This window comes from Anabrus simplex, chromosome 1 (assembly GCF_040414725.1).
Source record: "Anabrus simplex isolate iqAnaSimp1 chromosome 1, ASM4041472v1, whole genome shotgun sequence".
NCBI lineage: Eukaryota > Metazoa > Arthropoda > Insecta > Orthoptera > Tettigoniidae > Anabrus > Anabrus simplex.
This window is the reverse complement of record NC_090265.1, coordinates 569199059-569212971: the sequence shown is the minus strand read 5'-3', so window position 1 is coordinate 569212971 and position 13913 is coordinate 569199059.

Here is a 13913-nt window from a genome sequence, read left to right as displayed (position 1 = left end):
TGTTCCGACTTTTAATTAATGTTTTCCCTTTAAACTTATTCACCATAGCTTTGTTTACAGACTCTATTTATAGATATAAAAAGACCAATATCAATATCTTCTAACAATATGCCTTTCCGTCCACTAAAATGGCGTCGTTCTTCCATCCATATGGCGTATACTGGTTGCCTGGTTACAGTGTCGGTTTTTTTTTTTTCCACTCAAAATTGCTTACGCTAATTCCAGATAAAGCCGGCCCCGTGGTGTAGAGATAGCGTGCCTGCCTCTCACCTGGAGGCCCCGGGTTCGATTCCCGGCCAGGTCAGGGATTTTTCTCTCGACCTGAGGGCTAGTTCGAGGTCCACTCAGCCTACGTGATTGGAATTGAGGAGCTATCTGACGGTGAGATGGCGGCCCCGGTCTCGAAAGCACAGAATAACGGCCGAAAGGATGCGTCGTGCTGACCACATGACCCCTCGTAATCTGCAGCCCTTCGGGCTGATCAGTGGTTGCTGGGCAGGCCAAGGCCCTTTCAAGGGCGTTAAATGCCGTGGGGTTTGGTTTGGTAATTCCAGATAGACCCCCAGCCCAGAAACGTAGCCATGTTGAAACTGAGCAAATCGAGATCTTAGTTCAATACAAGTCTTGGTCAATAATATTCATAATAATAATCCAAGTACCAAGCGAGTTGGCCGTTCAGTTAGTGTCGCGTATCTCATTCCGGAGATGGTGGATTCGAATAGTACCATCGGCAGCCCTGAAAATGGTTCCTATTGGTTTCCCATTTTCACACCAGGCAAATGCTGATGCTCAACCTTAATTAAGGCCACGGCCGCTTCCATCTCACTCCTAGCCCTTTTCTATCCCATCGTCATCACAAGACCTATCTGTGTCGATGCGACGTAAAGCTAATTGTAAAAGGAAAGTAATAATATCAGTGCATATTGATATTATTTTTACTTAGGGACTTAAACATGTGCAAATAATACTAGTATGAGTACTACACATAAGAAGAGATTTATCCCAGTTTTTCACAAGCATGTATCGTTCCTCAGAAAAACGCTTGCTGTATAAATAAATGGATTGAGTCGTTTTATCTTTACCAGAATCCTGATATCCGCACGTAAATTCTATGCAAATCTCAACTCCAATCCCAATCCACTCATCTATAACCTGGGAAACTATGAAACCGACGATCTTCTCCACAGGAGGTCCAAGTCTCTCCTAAATTAAACCACCCCGCGGGGTGCAGGTCACATTCTAACCAGTGCGACTCCGTTCAGCGTACCACCACTTCCAACAGTCTAGTTCAAATCCCATCGAAAGTAGCACTCAAGGCCCATAAGGGTGAAGGGCTAAAATTGCCCACAGGATCTGGGTTTCGACCCTCATATCCTACGAGATGTGTGGTCTACTACTTCCTAACCATTGATATTACAGTACGTTTTCCCTTGACAAATTCGCGGGAATTTGATAAATGATTGTAAGAATTAAACTCAAGCTCAATTAAAAGCATTCAAGTTGAGGAGCAAATAGCATGAACGTAGAATGAATGTTCAACGACTACCCTGCGGAAGTGAATTTTCGTACCATTGCTTTCTTGAGTTTTCTTCTGCATCATGTTCGTGCAGCCTAGGCACAGAATAAAACTGTAATTTTCACTCACAGGAGATGATATTATTAATTTGGTATTAACTATTTCATTCATCTAACGTCATTATTTTTCTACTTAACTGTAGGGTGGCCATCATTCATAAACACACGCTGATACTCATTACTCCCATGCACCACCAGGCATAACCAGTCGCACGGCGAGGCATCACATTTTGTAGTGACTCATAACGTCAGCAGTTGTTTCAGCATAGTATAGAGTTCAATGGGGAAACCACTAGGTGCAAATTCCGCGAAAGAAACTGCACCCGGAATCAACCATGCCAGACGTCCAGGAAAATGGCTGTACATTCATCCAGTTAGAATTATTTAATTACTGTAGGTCCTAAAAAAATATTTATTGCAACCAAATGGCCATACAATTCATTCTCCGTGAGAATTGTCTTTCAAGAGATTCCGTACGGTGGTTGCACTTCAGTACACGGTACCTTTCACGGGGATTATGCATTTATGCATTCTGGACCACATTCATGAAAACTTTTCGTCATTTAGTTCATTGGCTTTATGATTTTCGCCTTCTTATTCCTCCAAACTTTCTTCATGAACTCACTGTGTTGCGTCTTCTGTTCTTTATACCAGTCCTGCTGCTAGTTTTCACCATAACATAATGTGTGTTTATTTTCTGAGGTCCTAAAAACTAGTGATTTCTCATAATGTATTCCCGGATGTTAAATTCATTCAGGTCTCCTCTTGTTCCCTCCAGTCAATTAATTCTCTATTTTCGAACCCGGCAGAGGTAGTCGGATTTTTGAAGGGCGGAAAAAAGTCCATTCGACACTCCATGTCGTACGATGTCGGCATGTAAAAGATCTCTGGTGATACATTTGGTATTTACCCGACAAAATTAATTCAATCTCAGCCATAGACGCCCAAGAGAGATCTGGTTTACTCTAGGTCCGCTAGATGGCAGATAGAGTAAACCGGAACGTCGAAATTGACGAGCAGACAGCCAGATGGCGTCAAATCGAAATGTCTGCAAAACGGCAGCTGAGGCCATACGATTATTATTATTATTATTATTATTATTATTATTATTACATTGAATAATCTTCTTGTGAGACTATTGTTATCCATCCTACAAATGTGTCCGAAAATCCAAACGTTTCCTCCGTATGGTATTGATGAAAGTATTTGTGTAACTATAGAGGTCTGCAGGTCGCCTTTTGAACGAAATTCCATTTTTCATTTCTTGTGTGGGGCCGAAAGTTATTGTTTTCCAATATCAGCAATTTTAGAATGACCTCCTAAAAGTAAGATTTCTGATACATAGTCTTTTCTTAAAAGCCGGGCCGAGTAGCTCAGACGGTTGAGACGCAGGCCTTCTGACCTCAACTTGGCAGGTTCGATCCTGGCTCAGTCCGGTGGTATTTGAAGGTGCTCAAATACGTCAGCCTCATCTCGGTAGATTTACTGCCACGTGAAAGAACTCCTATTGGACTACATTCCGGCACCTCGGCGTCTCTGAAAACCGTAAAAGATTAGTTAGTGGTACGTGAAGCCAGTATTATTATTATTATTATTATTATTATTATTATTATTGTTACCGTGTTTTTGTGGTAGGTAGGCGTGAAAGAAGGTGCTGGGTGGTGAATGGATCTCAAGCTACTAAAGAGAAATTAATTTCAAAATTTAACAAGGTTATATTTTCTTTTCAAAACAAAGATATAACAAGCATGGCAGGTACAATGTAGTAAATCAACGGGGAGTCACAATATTTACAGGATTTGGGCTTCGAGCCCCGAAAACACAATGCTTGGGCAATCAGCCCAGTTTTACCTCAAAGACACTAGTTTCAACAGAGGGGCAGAAAACCCCATTCATACCTCGGAGCCCTTGCTCCAAATTACACTAAAAAGCCTCCACGAGGCATATGACACTCGATTTTCAAAAGAGCCCCACGCTCTCAAAATTTAAGCCTCTCAAAGGCTACACCAAACTCCACCTTCAAGTTGTCCTCAACGGACCAAAACACAGGGGAGAAATACCCAATCTACTGAGGTCTAATAAATGAAAAGAAGGTTAATTACGTGACCTCTAAAATCACAATTTGAGAGGAGGCGAACTTGCACTCCTTAATACACTTTGTTTCTAAGACCTACGTTGGCTCTTAGGCCGCTGATGCAAGGGCTAATCCCATACTACTGAGGTGACTTAAGAAAACACAAACTTACATTACATTACTGAAGAATAGGTTGCGAAAAATAAGTTCACCTCAAAACAATGTGAGTGGGAGCTCGAGAGGGTTAAGCACTCTCTATCCCGATATGTAGTTTGAAAGATAGAATAGATACCAGTTGCTTTTACATTTGAAAGGAAAGTTACATGGTGGAAGACCTAGAACCCGCCGCGAGAGTTAAACTGCCAACTCTAGCTAGAAAAGATGTTATTAAGAGGCCATTACCTGAAGTTGAACAGCAGGTGAAGAAAGAGGCGCTTCCCGCCTCCTGCTATGTACTTTACACACTGAGAGATGGAACAAAAGTGGCCCCGAGACCCTAAAATCAGCAGTTTAAATACTCTCGCGGAAGTTTCTAGGCGTTAGGGGAAAGAAAACACCCGCCCACAATGTTTTTATTGGATAGGCCCCAGCAACATATTCAAGTTGGGGGAAGATACATCTGACTGGATAGAAATTAATTTAAGAAATTCGTGATTGGATAAATCTAAAACAAGGGGAAAAAGAGGGGTATACAGTCAACTTAAACAATAACAGAAAGAAATTTAACAAAACCCAAACTTTTGAAATAAAAATTTCTCCAACAAAATAGTTCTTTAACTCCGCACTAGGTCGCACTATTGTTGATCTTCAGTAGTGTCCTCTAGAAGAGAAAGTTCACACTTCTTACTTCAAGCGAAACAAAAACACATCAAAAGTGACACAGTTCAAAAACTCAAAATTTTCCACGTGGTGACATCTTCTGAGAAAGTAGAGAATTAATAGAATAGATAAAGTTCAACCTTCCTCCAGAAGAGGGGTTTCAACTGGCGCAATTTTTAAATAAACGGTGTAGAGGTGTACCGCCCGGTACAGACCTCCCCCCCCAAAAGTTCCTCCAGGGGTGACACATGAAATCAGTTTGAAACAAAGTCCAAGAAATGATGTTGATACGAAGATAGATAGCAGAAGCATTTACAAGATTTCTTAATTCAGTTTCAAAAGGTTGTTGTTGCAGGTGAATGAAAGTCTTTATGTTTGTAAAAGTTGAATTTCTGAAGATAAACATTTAATACTTGAAATTGAAGGAAAAATTTGCAATGTCCACCAAATATTGCTGTTGAATTCCCATGAAGCGGAATTAAGGTTGAACAGAAATGTCTATGTAGTTGATGTAGGCTAAGTTGAATGGCCAGACCGGCCGTTGCAGCTTGCGTCCAACGGAGGCCGCTCGGACCCCTCAAGTACCCTGAGATACCGCTCGCCCGCACTATGAGGGGAGCAGAGGTGTTGAAGTACGCCGCGCCCGCGGTGAACAGATACAGGCTGCGGGCGTGTAGCAGGTCGTGCGCCGCACATCAGCCTTGGCCGGGAGGTGAGCTCCGGCTCGCCGTGCACATGTCGTCCTCGCTGGAGAGGAGGGGGCCCATCCCCCTCCCCAGTCGCTGCACGGCGCTGCGCGGCTGCGGGGGCGCTGAAACATTAAAGCTAGGCGGCAGAATTGTGTTGGACTATCATCTTCTTTGAGGGCACAGGCTTGTGGAGAGGTTGAGGGGCCAGCGGCGTGTAGATATCCATGGCATTTACTATTATGAAGCCACAGTGTAGAGTGGAGCAGGAGACGGGAGCGTGGTAATGGCCGTGGCAAGGACAGGATGGCAGTTTAACGGATCGGGGCAGGTAGTACAAAAGGCTTACATCTAAAACCAAAATATTACAGAAGGGGCAGAATGCCTTAAAAGTGAAACTCAAAAAAAAAAAATATAACCTTCATATCCTTTCAAAATAATATGAAGCAAGTTAACACAGAATTTACACCGGTTTCACCTGGGACAGGTGAACTCTAAATATCCTCTCGGTGGCTGGATTACTTAACAATAAGGTAACCGGTGTGAGAAAATCGAGAATGACACAAGGCCCATGAAATCTGGGGGCAAGCTTGCCCGCGGGAACAAAATTTTTGACCATAACCTGGTCGCCTACCTTCAAAGGGGTGGGTCTCCGTCCACGATCATACCTTTCCCTAACCTTTTCATGAGACACTTTAAGATTGGCTTTAGCCTTCTTCCAAAGATCTTTAATATTGTCTGGATCTATTGTCTCGGGTAGAATGTCATTCAGAGACCAGAGGTTAGAAAGCGGCGAGTTGGGAACAAACTTAAACATCAAAGAAGCTGGAGTAAACTTGTGAGATTCATGAACCGCCGAATTCAAAGCAAAAGCTATCCAATGCAGGGACGTGTCCCACCTGGAAGGATCTTCATGATGATAGGCAATGAGTGCGGACCTGAGATTACGGTTAACCCGTTCAGCCAAAGATGGTTGAGGGTAATAAGCAGATGTAGTTACATGAGAGATGGACAAGTCAAAACAGAATTTACGAAACAGATTTGATGTAAAAGCTTTAGCATTATCAGATACAATGTATTGGCACGGACCAAAAGAAGCAAAAATAGAATTTAGGCAAGTAATGGTGGACTGAGCGGTAGCCAGCTTAGTCGGAAATAACCAGGAAAATCTTGTAAAACCATCTACACACACAAAGATGAACTTGTTGGCATTACCCTTTGACTGGGGGAAGGGTCCCACATAATCGATATACAGGCGTTCCATGGGGCGCGACGCTTGATGAGAAGACAAAAGGCCTACTTTAGTGGACATGGTGGGTTTACTGATCAAACAAGATTTACAAGCTTTTACAAGTTCCCGAATTTCACCGTCCATACCTTTCCATATGAACATTTCACGAATCTTTTCACGAGTTTTAAAGATACCCAGGTGCCCCCCCAATGGGGTCTCATGATAGTATTTGAAGATCATAGGTACAAGAACCGCTGGAACTACAACTTTCATCAACTTATCATGCCTCGAAGGGCAACATAGAACACCATTCCTTAGAACATAAGGGACAACATGTTCCCCAGAAGAAAGGGTTTCCATTATCGGAGCCAGCGTCGGATCTTCACGTTGGTATTTCTCAATATCCCTAAAAAGCATGGGAGCATCTGTTAAGATGGCATTAACACCAGATAGTATGGACTCGGGAGGTGATGAACTGTCGACCGTTTCGTGGGTCTCGACGTCGTTATGAAACATACGGCTGAGTCCATCAGCAACAACATTTTCGGTACCTCTGATATGTCTAACCTCAAACTGGAAGGCGGAAATACGAATAGCCCAGCGGGCTATACGACCAGTACGACGCGGCCTACCTAAGACCCAGCTTAAGGCTTGATTATCTGTCTCCAGATCGAATTTGACGTGTTCCAGATAGAGACGGAACTTTTCTAAGGCGAATAAGACTGCCAAACCTTCAAGCTCATATATGGAGTACTTGGCTTCTTGAGCCGATAGAGTCCTAGATGCATAGGCGATGGGACGCCTCCCTAGTTCAGTCTCTTGAAGAAGGACTGCAGCTACAGCTGACGACGACGCGTCCGTTTGGACGATGAATTTCTTCGAGAAATCAGGCATAGCAAGTACAGGGGCATTACAGAGAGCTAATTTAAGATCTTCGAAAGCGGCTTGTTGAGAAGGTCCCCACTCGAATTTGATGCCTTTCCTACGAAGAAGGTTTAAGGGCGCCGCTCTATTAGCGAAGTTAGGAATAAACTTCCTGAAGAAATTCACCATACCAATGAATCTAGCGATACCTTTGATGTCCTTAGGAGGTTTAAAATCACGGATGGCCTGTGTTCTAGAATGATCGACAGCTACACCATCAGGTGACACAATATGCCCTAGGAATGACATAGAGGGCTTAGCAAAGGCAACCTTGGACAACTTAACAGTTAACCCAGCCTTACGAAGGCGATTGAGAACTTCTCGCAGATGATCTAGATGTTCTTCAAAGATCTCTGAAAATACGACAACATCATCTAAATAGTGATATAAGTACTCGAATTTGATGTCGGAGAAGACCCTATCTAGTAGCCTAGTAAGCACAGCTGCCCCCGTGGGGAGCCCGAAAGGCACGCGGTTGTATTCATATAAATTCCAGTCCGTGGCAAACGCTGTAAGGTGTTTAGACTCTTCGGCAAGGGGAATTTGATTATAGGCCTGATTCAAGTCCAAGATGGTGAAGAACTTGGCCTTACGAAACCATGAAAAACAAGAATGAAGGTCGGGAAGGGGCACAGATTGTAACACCACCTTCCGATTGAGAGCCCTGTAATCAATGACAGGCCTGAAGCCTCCTTGGGGTTTCGGGACTAGAAAAATAGGCGAAGAATACGCTGACTTAGAGGGCCTAATAATACCATCCTTCAACATCTGATCGATGATTTCTTTCAGAGCCTTCATTTTAGGTGGAGATAGCCTATACGGTGGAAAACGGACAGGAATCGAATCCGTGACCTCAATTTTGTATTCAATAAGGTCAGTAACACCAAGAGTATCAGAGAACACCTCGGGAAACGACTGACACAGTTTCCGAATACTATCAGCCTGCTCCTCAGGTAGATGTCTAAGGTCTAACAACATCTCATCCTGGGTAGGCGAAATAGATGAACATGATACAGAATTACACTTTAACAAGGGAATTCTACAATTAGAGGCAAATTTGAATGTGCACGACTTACTCTGAAGATCGAGCACAAGACCAGTGTGAGACAGGAAGTCCGCTCCCAGTATGATGGGGCAAGACAAATGCTTGGCCACAAACAATTTGAATTTCCATGTAAATTTAAAAACACGAATTTTGACATGTAAGGAACCTAGAATTTCTAATGGAGATGAATTAGCCGAAACATATTTAACAGGAGATGAGTCATAGTTAGGGAGTTTACAAACAGATTTCAATTTAGAATACCATTCAGCCGAAATAATTGAACAAACGCTGCCTGAATCTAAGAGAGCTGTTATAGGCTCGTTATTTAACTCAATCTTAAGAAAAGGAACAGGTGCGGGGGTATCCGCCGCAATCCTAAGACATTCTTTAGGGCATTCAAAAAATGAACTTGAAGGCTGATCGTTCTCTGCATTTACAACCTGTTTACTAGGGGCTAAGTCTCGGGAAGATGGATTAGTCGGCTCAGCCGACGCCACTAGTCACTTTTTATTATTGGCATAGCTGGAATTTGCACCAGAAGTTGAGCAGGAGGGGGTGCTATTTGAGTTTGGGCAATTCTTGGCGATATGTGAGAAGGCCCCACACTTAAAACAGCCTTGTGATGACCCTGCTCCATTCCTTGTCCCACTTGACTTGATCAGAGGACACTTATTCCGCAGATGGTCAGGCGACCCGCAAGCATAACATTTACGGGGATTGACTGGTCGGCGAGGTGGAGGCCGAGTGTTACTAAAGGAAGGCGGGGGTTCTTTCGCGACACGCAAAGAATCGGCGTATCTAACTCCTTCCGCAGAGACGGCTAATGCTTCCAGTTCAGAGAAGGTTTGCGGGCACGCCGCGAAACACAAATATGACCTGTAGGATGGCGAAATACCTTCTACAATAGCCTGTACAATTTGATCCTCGGGGAAGTGAAGAGCAAACACCCTAGTATAAAACTTAATGTCCTGTATGAAATCAGCCAAGTTTTCATCCAAACGCTGTACACGATAATAGTACTTCTGAATAAGGGAGGACCTGGCCCTAGCCGGGATGAAGTTAGCTAGCAAATGGGCATGGAAATCCTCAATAGATGATTGCTCGGCAATGGCTCTTACTATTTTGTCAGATAGAACACCAATAGCATAAGGATAGATAATTTGCAAAATTTGACATGGGGAGAGAGAAAACACAAGGGCATGATCCTGAAATTCCACTAGAAATCTTAAAAATGAAATTACGTCACTGGTGGTGTTTACGGAAAACTTAGAGATACCCCTAAGCAACATTGCCAATGGATGAGGCAAGCTGCTGAACCCAGGTGACATAGTCGTTAAAGGTTTCAATGGCAAAGAAGTTAATTCAGAGCGGATGTTACTCAATGACGCACGGTGTTCAGATTCGTTGTTCGATGGGGCAGAGATAGTTTGAGCAGCTACGGTTATCCTATTGCCTTCTCCCTTAGCAGGTTCTTCCTCACTACTTACATTCACAATGGTGGGCTGATCAGATTTGGGGGGAACTTCGCCGGTTAGCAATTGAGTGACCTTATTAGACAATTCAGAAATAGTTTCAAAGAGCGTATTAGCTTGCTTCCTCTGAACGTCATTCACCTTCAGAGACAACAGATCATTAACTCTATTTGAAAAGTGATATAATCTGCCTTGCACACGCTTAATTTGGTTAGGAGACGGATCATTTTCATCAAAAAAACTAACTACGGAAGCTAGCCCAGTAATATTCTCCGTGATCGTGGAAAGAGAGTCATCAATTTCTTTCTCTCCCAAATTGGGGATGGAAATGGGCAAATCAAGGGACTCTCTAAGCTTGTTGGTGTCGATTGCAACCGTGCCTCCAGATTGCACATTTCTGATAGTTAACTCGTATATCAACTCCTCTTTGCGCAAATAGTTAAGGAGGAGAACATCGCGAGGGCCGGGCATGATGACAGAACAATTTTGAAAAACTCAAAAAAATTCCAGCAACTGAGACAATTGTTAGAGTTCGAATCAAAGCAATGTTTAGCCGTCAAAAGGGGCTAAATTGAGACCCATTCAACCACGCTCTGCTACCACTTGTTACCGTGTTTTTGTGGTAGGTAGGCGTGAAAGAAGGTGCTGGGTGGTGAATGGATCTCAAGCTACTAAAGAGAAATTAATTTCAAAATTTAACAAGGTTATATTTTCTTTTCAAAACAAAGATATAACAAGCATGGCAGGTACAATGTAGTAAATCAACGGGGAGTCACAATATTTACAGGATTTGGGCTTCGAGCCCCGAAAACACAATGCTTGGGCAATCAGCCCAGTTTTACCTCAAAGACACTAGTTTCAACAGAGGGGCAGAAAACCCCATTCATACCTCGGAGCCCTTGCTCCAAATTACACTAAAAAGCCTCCACGAGGCATATGACACTCGATTTTCAAAAGAGCCCCACGCTCTCAAAATTTAAGCCTCTCAAAGGCTACACCAAACTCCACCTTCAAGTTGTCCTCAACGGACCAAAACATAGGGGAGAAATACCCAATCTACTGAGGTCTAATAAATGAAAAGAAGGTTAATTACGTGACCTCTAAAATCACAATTTGAGAGGAGGCGAACTTGCACTCCTTAATACACTTTGTTTCTAAGACCTACGTTGGCTCTTAGGCCGCTGATGCAAGGGCTAATCCCATACTACTGAGGTGACTTAAGAAAACACAAACTTACATTACATTACTGAAGAATAGGTTGCGAAAAATAAGTTCACCTCAAAACAATGTGAGTGGGAGCTCGAGAGGGTTAAGCACTCTCTATCCCGATATGTAGTTTGAAAGATAGAATAGATACCAGTTGCTTTTACATTTGAAAGGAAAGTTACATGGTGGAAGACCTAGAACCCGCCGCGAGAGTTAAACTGCCAACTCTAGCTAGAAAAGATGTTATTAAGAGGCCATTACCTGAAGTTGAACAGCAGGTGAAGAAAGAGGCGCTTCCCGCCTCCTGCTATGTACTTTACACACTGAGAGATGGAACAAAAGTGGCCCCGAGACCCTAAAATCAGCAGTTTAAATACTCTCGCGGAAGTTTCTAGGCGTTAGGGGAAAGAAAACACCCGCCCACAATGTTTTTATTGGATAGGCCCCAGCAACATATTCAAGTTGGGGGAAGATACATCTGATTGGATAGAAATTAATTTAAGAAATTCGTGATTGGATAAATCTAAAACAAGGGGAAAAAGAGGGGTATACAGTCAACTTAAACAATAAGAAAGAAATTTAACAAAACCCAAACTTTTGAAATAAAAATTTCTCCAACAAAATAGTTCTTTAACTCCGCACTAGGTCGCACTATTGTTGATCTTCAGTAGTGTCCTCTAGAAGAGAAAGTTCACACTTCTTACTTCAAGCGAAACAAAAACACATCAAAAGTGACACAGTTCAAAAACTCAAAATTTTCCACGTGGTGACATCTTCTGAGAAAGTAGAGAATTAATAGAATAGATAAAGTTCAACCTTCCTCCAGAAGAGGGGTTTCAACTGGCGCAATTTTTAAATAAACGGTGTAGAGGTGTACCGCCCGGTACAATTATTATTAGTATTAGTATTAGTATTAGTATTAGTATTAGTATTAGTATTAGTATTAGTATTAGTATTAGTATTAGTATTAGTATTATCTTTTCTGAAAAGATTCCCAAAATTTGGAAATTTATCGAACATTTTCCTTGGTGAATAATTCCAATCTTTAATTCCTCTTCCTGTAACAGATATTTTCTTCTACTTACCCTGCTGAATTCCGGCGTTATCTTTATATTATGATCTGCCCTACTGTTAAAATCTCCATCCTAGCTTATTCGTAAACATATCATGCTCCTTTCTTTACGATAATTTTCCATTTGTCGAATCAAATCATCCTGATGAAGATTCCATAAGCTGGAAACTCAGTGTAATTGGGATCCTACTAGAGACTTTCCTATGCATCTTTACTAAGAAACTCTAAGTACCTTTATAACCATATGAGGAGATCTGTAAGATCTGTAACATTTATGTACAACTCCGTTAATGGGATAACCCCAATGAAGATCTACCCTCACATTAACACACTGTTTCTTACAAAGATCCCCTTGAGGTACTTTCACCTAGGGAGTTGGCCGTACGAAACGCACTGTCGGCAGCCCTACAGATGTTCTTCCGTGGTTTCCCATTTTCACACCAGGCAAGTACTAGGGCTGTACCTTAGATGAGGCCACGGCCGCTTCCTTCCCATTCCTCGCCCTTTCCTATCCCATCGCTGCCATAAGAGCTATCTATGTCGCTACGACGTAAAGCAATTTGTAAAAAAGAGGTACTTTCGCACCATCAACACTAATTAAAACTGGCAGGACGTTTTCTCATAGCGAAACTTACAAACTTACTTTCCATCCCATTTACCATTGCCACATTAACTGGAAAAATAATACCTAACGTTACAAATAACGATAATGCAATTTGACTGCACTCGTGACTCAATAGTGGACAACTGACACTATCATGAAAATAATTTTTGTGATAACAGTGCGTGCAATCATAAAACATATCTCTGTTAATAATATAGCAAAACACCAGGATAATTCTGCGACCCGAAGTAGTTGACCGGGAAGAAGACTCATAAACCAGGAGAATATTGATTTTCTTGGAACTCTGGTCACGGTGCTATCAATGACGCTACTATTTTCCTGTCTCTTCATACGAAATATGATCTATTCTTCCTGTAACGATAATGAAAAAAAACATGGTGAACCAAGGCACTCTCCAGTAGCTACTTGGAAAGGAGTCACTGTTTCACAGTTTTATTTCGATGCCGTAACCCAGTAGGGTGATTGCATTATGCTGCTCTTGTGTCGGGCGGGTCCTTACCGAGCGAAGACAAGAGTTAAGAAAGTTTCTCGTGCAGGGGAGAAAGGAAAGGCTACTACTACCACCACTGCTACTACTCTGGTCGGTACTTTTAAAATTCTTCCCAGAGTGTCAAAGTTTGTAACATGCTAATGATATTGAGCACATGTCTTGTTATGTCTAACACCAAGTTTTAAAGTTGTCCAGTTTTTCTAAAGCCTTTCGTAGGGACCATCTTGAATTTAGTATGTTGCCACTTCTCCTTTCTCTGAACCCATTCTACTACTTTACTTACGCCTGTTGATATTACATCAACAACAGTATTCACAAAAATATATGGGTTCGAATCTTCAAAATGTCCGAGATATGAACATTTTTTTTATTTTTTTTTACAGGGAGCGACATTTTAGAGCTTGCATGCAATGGCGATTGCTGCCCTAAGGGAGGATACTATAGGATCATCATACCCATAATCATTCGTGATGTCACTCCTGAACCAGTTTGACTACTACGGTACTACTAAATATTTCCATGCCTTTTCTGAAGGGGGGGGGGGGGCGGGTCTCCTAGACGGTGATTCCGTCTCTCAAGCGAGGAAATTTGCATCCGAGAAGATATGCGGAGAATGTGAAAGGGTTGGCGGCCGTGGCCTATACTAGGAATTGTCCCGTCCTTCGCCTTAGAGCAGGAGAATGGAAAACTACGG